Source organism: Panthera pardus, unplaced genomic scaffold (assembly GCF_024362965.1).
Source record: "Panthera pardus isolate Hobbes unplaced genomic scaffold, ASM2436296v1 HiC_scaffold_16, whole genome shotgun sequence".
Lineage (NCBI taxonomy): Eukaryota > Metazoa > Chordata > Mammalia > Carnivora > Felidae > Panthera > Panthera pardus.
The window spans coordinates 21,360,314-21,372,135 of NW_026526721.1; the positions used below are offsets into that span (position 1 = coordinate 21,360,314).

The 11,822-nt window shown below is 33.2% G+C and overlaps 1 non-coding gene across 1 annotated transcript; it reads right to left on the bottom strand.

Annotated features, from left to right (window-relative positions):
* Positions 1-318: 318 nt before the first annotated feature.
* LOC128777429 (U6 spliceosomal RNA) lies at positions 319-425 on the bottom strand. The gene has a single exon (XR_008422689.1). It is a non-coding gene; the product is annotated as a U6 spliceosomal RNA (small nuclear RNA).
* Between the last annotated feature and the right edge of the window lie 11,397 nt (positions 426-11,822).

Genomic DNA, 11,822 nt, shown 5'->3' on the forward strand with positions numbered 1-11,822 from the left:
TTCAGGGTAGAAGTCTTACGCTACTTTGGTTACATTTATTCCTAGGTATTTTATTGTTTTGGGTGCACCTGTAAATGGGATTTACTTCTTAATTTGTCTTTCTGCTATTTCATTACTGATGTATAGAAATGCAATATATTTCTGTACGTTGATTTTGTACGGTGACTTTACTGAATTCATATATCAGTTCTAGCATTTTTTTTAAATGTGCAAAAAATATTTATTTTTTCCACATATAAAGTCCATGTCCACACGATCTCTGTATTAAAAGCTGACTTCTATTTTAACATGATTATAGATATTGTCATCATACATGCAAAAAATATGGAATGCTTCACGAATTTGCGTGTCATCCTTGCACAGGGGCCACGCTAATCTCCTCTGTATCGTTCCAATTTTAGTATATGTGCTGCCGAAGCGAGCACTCTAGCATTTTTTTTGATGGAGTCTTTCAGGTTTTCTATATAGAATATCATGTCATCTGAAAATAGTGAAAGTTTCACTTCCTACTGATTTGAATGCCTTTTATTTCGGGGCGCCTGGGTGGCGCAGTCGGTTAAGCGTCCGACTTCAGCCAGGTCACGATCTCGCGGTCCGTGAGTTCGAGCCCCACGTCAGGCTCTGGGCTGATGGCTCGGAGCCTGGAGCCTGTTTCCGATTCTGTGTCTCCCTCTCTCTCTGCCCCTCCCCCGTTCATGCTCTGTCTCTCTCTGTCCCAAAAATAAATAAAAAAAAAAAAAAAAAAAAAAAAAAGTTGAATGCCTTTTATTTCTTTTTATCATCTGATTGCTGTGGCTAGGACTTTTAATACTATGTTCAATAAAATTGGTGAGAGGAGATGTTCTCATCTTGTTCCTGATCGTTAGGGGAAAACTTTCAGTTTATCACCATTGAGTATGATGTTAGCTGTGGGATTTTCATACATGGCCTATATTATGTGGAGGCATGGTCCCTCTAAATCTACTTTCTTGACATATCATATCATATCATCCTATCATATCATATCATATCATATCATATCATGAATGCTGCACTTTGTCACATGGTTTTTCTGCATCTATTGAAATGATCATATTTTGTATCATTTTTCTTGTTGATGTGTTGTATCACACCGATTGATTTGCAAATATTGAATCACACTTGCATCCCAGAAATAAATCTCAGTTGATTGCGATGAATGCTTTTTTAATGTATGTTGGATTCTGTTTGCTAATATGTTGAGGATTTTTGCATCTATGTTCATCAGAGACATTGGCCTATAGTTCTCCTTTTTTGTGGTGTTTTTATCTGGTTTTGGTATCAGGGTAATGCTAGCCTCATGTATTTGGAAGTTTTTCTTCTTCTGTTTTTGGAATAGTTTGAGAAAAATAGATATTAACTCTTCTTTAAATTTCTGGTTGTGTTCATCAAATACAGATGGATCTGAAGCCATCTGGTCCTGGATTTTAGTTTGCTGGGAGTTTTTGATTATTAATTCAATTTCATTGTTGATAATCAGTTTGCTAAATTTTTTTATTATTGTCCTGATTCAGTTTTGAGAGGTTACATGTGTCTAGGATTTTATCCATTTGTCCCAGCTTGCCCAATTTGTTGGCATATCATTTTTCTTAATATTCTCTTCTAATCCTATGATTTCTGAGGTGTCAATTCTATTTCTCCTCTTCCATTTCTGATTTTGTTTATTTGAGTTTCTCTGTGTTTGTCTCTCTCCTTTTTTTTTTTTTTCTTTAATAACTCTGGCAATAGGTTTATCAGTTTTGTTGATCTTTTCAAAGAACTAGCTCCTGGTTTCATTGATCTGTTCAATTGGTTTTCTTAGTTTCTATTTCATTTACTTGTGCTCTAATCTTTATTTCCTTTCTTTCATTGGTTTGGATTTTGTTTATTGTTCTTTTCATAGCTCCTTTAGGCCTAAGATCAGTTATTTATTTCAGATTTTTTGCTTCTTGAGGTAGATATGTATTGCTATAAACTTTCCACTTAGAACAGCTTTTGCTACATCCCAAAGATTTTGAACTATTGTGTTTCATTTTCTTTTGTCTCCGTGTATTTTTAAATTTCCTTTTTGATTTCATGGTTGCCCTTTCATTGGTTAGTACCATGTTATTTATGTATTTGTGTGCTTTCCAAATTTCTGTCTTGTGGTTGGTTTCTAGTTTCATAGCATTGTGGTTGGAAAAGGTGCATGGTATGACTTCAATATTTTTGAATTTCTTGAGATTTCTTTTGTGGCCTAACATACAATCTATTTTGGAGAATGTCCATGTACTCTTGAAAAGAATGTATATTCTGTTGTGTTAGGATGGAATGTTCTGGATAAATCTGGTAGCTCCATCTGCTCCAATGAGTCATTCAAAACCACAGTTTCCTTGTTGATTTTCTATTTGACTAATCTATCCAATAGTGTAAGTGGTGTTAACACCCCTATTACTTAATTATTAATTAACTACTTATTAATTGATAGTATTACTATCCATTGGTTCCTTTATGTTTATTAATAGGTGCTTTATGTATTTGGATGCTCCCATTTGTGGTGCAAAAATATTTATAATTGTTACATATTCATGCTGGATTGTTTCCTTTCGGAGTAGGTATCATCTTTGTCTCTTGTTATACTCTTTGTTTTAAAGTATATTTTTTCAATGTAAGTATTGCTGCTCTAGTTTTCTTTTCACTCCCATTTGTAGGATTCATGTTTATCCATCCCTTCACTTTCAATCTGCATACATCTTTAGGTCTGAAATGAATGTCTTATAGGCAACTTGTAGAATAATCTTAATTTTTATCCATTCATCACCTGATGTCTTTTAATAGGAGCATTTAATCCATTTATATTCAAATAATTATTTATAAATATGGACTTGTCATTTTCTTATTTGTTTCACAGTTGTTTTTGTAGTTCTCTCTCTTATTTTTTTCCCTTTTTCTTTTCTCTCACAGTTTACTGGCTTTCTTTAGTGGCATACTTTGATTCCCTTCTCCCTCCTTTTTGCATATCTATTATTGGATTCTTGATTTGTGGGTACCATCAGGTTTATATATAACTTCTCATGCATATAATAGTCTATATTAAGTGGGTGGTTGCGTAAGTTTGAGCCCATTCTAAAAATGCTAAATTTTTACTCCTCTCCTTCCACACCCAGGTTTTAGGTATATAGTGTCATACTGTATATCCTTTTATTTTGTGAATCTTTGACTGATTTTTATAGGTATGCTTAATTTTACTGCTTTTGTGCTTCCTACCTTTCTTACACCTGTTTATTGTCTTTCATTTCCATTTAAAGAATCCTATTTAACATTTCTTATAAGTCTGGTTGAGTTGTACTTTAACTTTTGTTATCTATGAAACTCTATCTCTCCTTCAATTCTGAATGATATAGCTTTGTTGGATAGAGTATTATTGGTTGCTGCTTTTTTTTTTCTTTCAGCCCTTTGACTATATCCTGTCCCTCCCTTTGGGCCTACAAAGTGTCTGCTGAAAAATCACCTCATAGCTTTATGGGGTTTCATTTGTGTGTAACTATTTTCTTTCCTCTTGCTGCTTTTAAAATTATCTCTTTATCACTATTTTTTGCTATTTTAGTAACTATGTATCCTGGTGTGAACATCCTTGAGCTGATTTTGTCGGCAGCTTTCTTTGCCTCGTAGATGTGGATCTCTGTTTGCTTCCCTACATTAGGGAAATTTTCAGCTATTATTTCTTCAAATATGTTTCTTCACCCTTTTCTCTCTCTTCTCCTGGGATCCTTATAATATGAACATTGTTACACTTGATGGCGTCACTGGATTCCCTTAATCTGTTTTCATTTTTTTTATTAATCTTTTTACTTCTCCTGTTACACTTGATTGCTTCCCATTACTTTATCCTCCAGATCACTGATCCATTTTTCTGCTTCTTCTAGTCTATTCTTACTCTCTCTAGTATATTTTTAATTTTAGCTATTGAGTTCTTCATCTCTGATTGGTTCTTTTATATGTGTTCTATCACTTTGCTTCCCATTACTTTATCCTCCAGATCACTGATCCATTCTTCTGCTTCTTCTAGTCTATTCTTACTCTCTCTAGTATATTTTTAATTTTAGTTATTGAGTTCTTCATCTCTGATTGGTTCTTTTATAGGTGTTCTATCACTTTTGAGGGTCTCACTGAAGTCCTCCACTTTTTTCTTAATTCCAGTGAGTCTCTTTATGACCATTCCTTTAAATTCTCTATTAGGCATGACTTATCCCTGTTTCATGTATCTCTTTTGCTGTGATTTTGCCATATTCTTTAATTTGGGGTATATTCCTCTGTTCCTCTGTCTCCTCATTTTGCCTAACTCTGTGCCTGTTTTTATAACTTAGGAAAGTCAGATATGTCTCCTGATCTTGCAGGTAGTGGACTTATGAAGAAGAGGTCCTTTGGTGCCCTGTAGTGCAATATATCATGTTCACCAGAACCTGGCCCTTCAGGGGTGTCTCCTATGTGTGTTGCATGCACCCTACAGTTGGGCCTGAGCTACTTTTGCCTTCAGTCCAGTTATATGCAATGGCTCTCTTTGTCTGCTGTGGGTACAGTTTGCTCCCCGCCATGTTAGTGAGCTATCTAAGCTTGAGTTGAGTCAGAGCAGTCATTTGCCAGAGGTGTGGTAGTACTACACGACACCCTCCCTGTATTGTTTCCTGGAAGGCTTTCATTGGTGGAAAAGGTCTGCCATCAGACCAGATGTCTGCCCCATTCCCACTGCTGAGGTCTCAGTTGAACTGGCATGTGTGGTTATCTTTCCCTCTGTCTGGGGTGGGAATCACTTTATAGTGACGCTGGCCCCTGTTGGGACTGTTTGCTCAAAGCCATGTTTGTGGTACTGATTTGGATGGATTCCTGCCAAGGGCTTGTTGAAGGGGAGGAGTCGAAGAAAAGCCTGGGTACAGAGCATGTGGTGTTAGCAAAGATTGCCCAGGTCTGCTGTGGGAGGAGACCTGGAACCAATTTAGAGAGCTGACAAGGGTCAGTTGGAGGGGACAAGCCAGTAGAAGAGCCCAGGAGTGGGGAGCACTGTTATCAAGGTGGGGAGTTTTCATGCTGCACTGTTTCCTGCAGGTGTTCCTCTGTTTAGGCTGGGAGGTGGGAGAAGGAAATGGTGCCTGCCAACTCTTTTGTTCTTGGAGAAGTGTCCCAAAGACCCCTATCCCTCCAGCACACACTCTGATATTAATAAACAAGTCTCCCTCCAGTACACCCAAGGTGTTTTTCAAACTGATGCTTCTATAGTCTATCTCTGTGGGCTGTGTTGTACTATCTCAAGGATGGGGACTAAGTTTCTTCTATCTCTCTAGAGCCAAGCCCATTGATTTTTTAAAGTTCCAGGCATTAAGTCCTACTGATAGTAAGAACTCTAGGAGTTATGCCCCTCTGTTTTTCAAAGCCAAATGTTATGGAAATTGGTCTTCTCAGTGAAAGTCCCCCATGCCTGGGGTGCCTGGGGTGGGGTATGTTCCTCTCCCTTCTCCTTGTTTATGGTGGCTCTCCCTTGAGTGAACAGTCTTGCAGGTCAGCTTGGTTTCTGACCATAAGTCTGCCCTTCCCACCATTTTTGATGCAGACTTTTCCCTATGTTTAGCTGTGGAAAGTCTATTCTGCTAATCTTTGGGTCATTTTCTGTATTATTTCTATTGGTGTAAGTATTATCTAGGTGTATCCATGAGACCAGGAGAATTTAGGATTCTCTTATTCCACCATATTTGCCAGAAGTCCCTTTTATAACTTTGTAAAGTAGCATTTAAACCATTAACTATGTATTAGATAGTGTGCTGAGTACTTCCACATATTGTCTTATTTAATTCTCCTGACAACCTGTAAAATAAAAGATTTTCTAGAGTTCACATAACTACTAAATAGCCTGGACAGATTTAAACCTATGGCTATTCCAAGCCTATCTTGACTCATACTTTATGTTACATTATCCCCTTTAAAGATTCTTAAAGAAACACAGAGTCATTATTAATATTACTGTGAAATTTACTCAGTTGAATGCATTCTGGTAGTTTTGCACATTTTAACACTGCTGAAATAGGAAAGAATCTTAGTCTTACAACTGATTGTGCTTATAACCGCTGTCAGCCAGGTGACAATCACTACTCAGTAACGTTGAATACTATTCTTGACATTTGTGGCTAAGGAAAAAATCATTAGTACTGGAACCATAGTACAGATGAAATAGATGGAAATAATTTTTCTATTATGACAATATTATTAACACTCATTTATTATAGAGTACTAATTCTGCCAAAATTTTCTAGTATATATATACACATATATACACTATACTATATATATCCTATATATATATATATATATATATATATATATATATATATACACACACATACATACATATATATGTATATAAATATAAAGTTCTCATTCTTAGGATGGAATCAGGATTTGAACTCAGATATCTGAGATCTCACAGGAGGAAGATCTGGAATTTTAATAAATATGTGTTACTGATATGTCACTATTATGGGTTAAATATTTGTGTCCTCCCCAAATTCACATACGGAATTCTCTTGACCTTCAATGTGATGACATTCGGAGGTAGGGTTTTTGAGAGGTAATTAGGTTATGAGGGTGGAACCCTTATCTATTGACCTTGTAAAGGGATACAAAGACCAACTTTTCTCTTTCTGCTACATGACAATGCAATGAGAAAACTATAATGTATGAACAGGAAAATGGCCCTAATCAGACACTAGATCTGATGGCACCTTTACCTGGGACTTCCAACCTACCAGATCTGTGAGAAATAAATATCTATTGTTTAAGCCATGCAGTTGATGATATTTGCAACAGCCTGAGCTGTGTAACACAGTCTTGAACTGACTCACGCAGTAAGCTGTGTTTATTGTCGCATTTATTTGTCAAGTAAAGCACTTGTATACAGTTGGTGTTGAACATATGTTTAATTATTTTAGTGATCTTTATTGATACACCTCACCAAGGATTGGTCAAATGCCAAATTCTCCCCAAATTTAGTCCGTATCTCATCCATCTTTGCCCCCTGAGAAATTTGCATCTAATTTTAGAATTGTACTTATTATTCTCTGTCTCTTTGGTTATAAGAGACAAATTTTCCTCCAAGTAAGGAGCACTTCTAGTTCATCTTTGTATTCCCACACAACTGGTAGAGTATCGGAAATTGCACTGAACTTGATTTTTAGGTCTTAAAGCATACAGACGCCCAATACATAAAACAAATGCTCTGGTTAATGTCAGGTAGATAATTATGTATCCTTACCTCTTTTGCTGATCCCACTTCACTATGACCCAGTTGTATTACTTGCATCTTAAGATAGAACCTAGAAGAATTCTGATCCAGATAACTCATATTTATCTTTCACTAAGAGCATCAAATGATTTTGGTGCTATTTCAATATTAGGCTGTTAAATTCAGAAATCATTTCTAGAGCTTTCCTTCATTCTAAATTCTATAATTCCACAGAATTTTCCATTTTTCTATATATCTTAGTATCCATACACATCCATACATTCTATTTTCTCTTCTTTTACTGAATGTGGTTTTATGAGAAAATTTCTGACATATATACATATATTAATGTATATAATTATATTTCATATTTGAATAAATAGAAATCCATCCAAAAGTTTAAAAATTCAATTTGGAGAAAATAGAAGAATAAATTCAGATATTTTTGAAAATTGTCACACCCTGGGATATTTAGTAGGAATAATGCTACAAATTTTTTAACAAGGAAGTATACAAGGATTGGAAAAATTCAATATAATTAAAACTGATAATTTTTGTTAACTCCTATTTTAATGATTTAGATACAAGTATTTTGTCTCAATTATCTAGATTTCACCAATCCACTTTACATGGTCATAGATTAGGACAAGCAAACTAGGTATTTAGAAAGAAAATCACTTATTATTAACACGAAATTGCTTAGAATCTGATTTAATTTGATTGTCTTATGATCTGAAAGGTAACAGTTTTGGTTAAATGTCTGTGAAAAGCAAATTTAAGCATGTCTGAATTCATAAGCATAATGAATTAACAAGGTACAAAATTTTTACTCGTTACTTTCCTTTGAACACCTCACCAACATCGCATCATCACCGATGTTTCCTATTGAACAGTTTTTGTTTCAGCTGATAGTATATCCTATAAGACTAAATTATATATTTGCATAAAATTCTATGCATTACACATTAGAGTAATCTTTCAAATTTGTCACCTTCCAAAAGAGTAATGAATCAGGGGATATATGTAATTTTGCTCCATTATTCAAACTTAATATGAGCACTGGAATATGTTAAATACATTTAGGTGAAACATGATTTATAGCCTTTGTGTAAAAACCTACAGATAATGCCATCTCAATATTATACTTCTTCATCTGTGTTATTTATTTTAAAATGTATTTCATATTTCAAAGAGAAGTAGCATATTCCAACTTCAGTGATGGAACATTACTTGTACATTCATGCATGAAATACGGTCCCACCAAATATCACCTGCAGAATTTCATGTGTAAATTTGTTTTCTTCATATGAATAGTGATCCTTAATTAGATAGTATGCAATCTTATCTCTGGAAAAATTAAAGTGTTTGAATATGTATCATAAAACACTTCTTTTTATACTTTATACACAGAAAGATACTTTTAAAGGTTAATAAGCATAGCAAAAGTAATTTTAGCAAGATCCTGAGAGGAGTAGGCTATTGGACATTTTTCCCAAATGCATGAATTGGTAGAGAAAGGGTATTTTGTTTTCTGAATACACCTCTCACCCCACATGATCCCAGTATTCTTTTATATCCCCACGTATATTACTTCCATTATTTAAGGCCATGCAGCTTAAAGAATATAAACTTTGAAATAGCCTATGAACATTATTTCTCACACAAACTAATTAAGAGGCAAGGAAAAAATAAAACAGCTGCTAAATTTCTTTGGAGAGTTTATTGTTTGGAATAAATAGAGCTTAGTGAAAACCAGTTCATCCTGAGCCAATGTGTATAGGTTGGAGTCTTGCTCCAGATCCTACAACCTCTATGACTTTGGCCAACTTTGCATGCAAGAAGGATAACAAGAGTATTGGCATCATAAGCTTTTGTGAAGACTAAATCAATTTGCACATATGACATATTTAAAACAGTGCTTGAAACAACAAGAATAAAGTAAATGCAGCCAAATTTATTTTTCATGACTCTTTAGATATATGCAATTTACCCCTCTATGTGTTGTTTTGCATATATATATATATATATATATATATATATATATATACTGTGTATATGTATGTATGTGTATATATACGTATATATATGTGTACATATATGTGTACATATATATACGTATATATGTATATATATATACATTCATAGATTCTAATGTATATATATGTGTGTGTGTGTGTGTATATATATATATATATATATATATATATATATATATATATAGTGTGTGTGTGTATGTGTACAGTGTGTGTGTGTATATATATATATATATATATATATATATTTATATGCATATATAGAAGTATAGATTCTAATATATATTTAGTAACATTTTTCTCCTCTGATAAAATATTCAATCAAGTCCTCCATAGGGAATAAGATATTTGTTTTGGTAAAACTTTTTATTAATCACCGTTATTTTCTTCAGCAGAAATGTGATCATCAAAGTAGTCAAGGGAAAACTTATCCAACTTACAATTCATTGATTTACAAGTAAGAGAATATAAATCAAGGGAAAGGATGTAAAGAATTTGGCATTTCTTATTCCTTAATGCTAATTAATGGAAAAATTTAAATTTCTCAACAAAACAAGCATCTAAAGTTAAAACCAACCACCTTTGCCACCAAATTATCTTTTCCTTTCTACCTAAAATACATATTAAATATTTATTTATTATAATATATACTTTATATATTAAATATTTAAAGAAAAATGGACAAAGGTCCAGGACTAAATGAACTCTGAATTTCTCAAGATTTAGTTTAATAATGTCTAGTCATGAAATCATCATATATGTGTAACACATTTTTAATTTCTAAAATGTTAATTATTTAATATTTCCATATGTCCATAATATAAATCCAAAATAGATTAAGGAAATTAGTGCTTTGCTTATATGTTACAAAGGTGTTTTTTCCAAATATGATTTTTTACTGTGTTTATATATATATATATTTTTACTGTGCAATGTAAAAATTTATTATCTAGCTGAAATGCTACTTCCTGGAAGGATTCTACATTGTGCTAGAATATCTTACTCATTAAAAAAAAAAACATCATTTTAACACTACTCCTTTGTTTTTTAACCATGTTTTCAAATTTACCCAAAACAATCTATATATTTAATGCAACCCTTATCAAAATACCACCAGCATGTTTTACACAGCTAAAACAAACAATCCTAAAATTTGTATGGAACCACAAAAGATTCCAAATAGTCCAAGTAATCTTGAAAAAGAAAAGCAAAGTGGAGGCATCACAATTCTGGATTTCAAGTTATTTTACAAAGCTGAAGTGGTCAGGACAGTATGGTAAACTGGCACAAAAATAGGAACATAGATCAATAGAACAGAATAGAAAACCCAGAAATGAACCCACAGCTATATGGCCAATTAATCATCAACAAAGCAGGAAAGACTATCCAATGGAAAGAAGACAGTCTTTTCAACAAATGGTGGTGGAATGCAAATGAATGAAACTGGAACCCAGTTTAGTTTTGAGACCACTTTTGGACCATTTAGTGCACTGAAGCATTAGTTAAATGATGCCTTCATGTCCTAAAATAGGTGAAGGATTCTAAGCAACTTTTCAACTTATCAATTATAATTTTAAAGACTATTAGAAACAAAAATATAATACAAAAGTTTTTATTACATTTATCAGTTATGCTACAAAGTGACAAAAGATTGGAAGGACATCTTTGGATGTCATTTGATTATGTTCTTTTAAGTAAAACATATTTTCCTTCCTTTGATTCATGGGGGAAAAATTGCCAACTTGCCTATGATATCTCATATCCAATTTTAACAGAGTATCTTTTTAAATAGCTTTCAATAAAATTCCATCTTAGCCATTTTAAATTCTTTCTTTATTTCAGGGAAATGGAGAGGAGTTTGGTAACTCCTTGTCATAATGACACTGTATATTTAAATAAAATTTCAGAATTCACTTTTTTTTCCCCTAAGAATAATTCTAATCACCTTAAAATTCCCTTCTTGCTGTTTTGATTTGATTTGTACTTTAATAATCCTTCTGGCTTTTCTTGAATCTATTACAAAGCTTTCTGGAAATAGAAAACAATAAAAAGATCAGAGTCTGATCATGGCCAGTCTGGTCATGTGCATAAAATGTCATTTAATTTAAATAGTACATAATCAATAAATGTCAGTTTAGCAGATGAGTGATTAAGTGAAACTATTGTACAGTTTGGCCATTAAGTACAAGCAGATAGGCAGTATGGGCTTGAACATCAGTCTTAATTTCTTGATCTATAAAATGGCTTATTCTAATTGTAAATTCCCAAAAGGCTTCATAAGTAATATATGAATTACTATATGTATAGTACTTAAAATAGTGACTTGTCTCTAATAATCATCATAAAATTATTTGTATTAGAAATATTAAGCTTTAAACAAGCAAGCAAAGATAAACTGGAATAAATGGTTTAAAAATAAATGTGCATCTCAAAAAGACAGGCTCCAAAAACCTCCAATAGCATGGAGGTTAAGGAACACCCTACTAAAGAATGAATGGGTCAACCAGGCAATTAGAGAAGAAATTAAAAAAAAAATATATGGA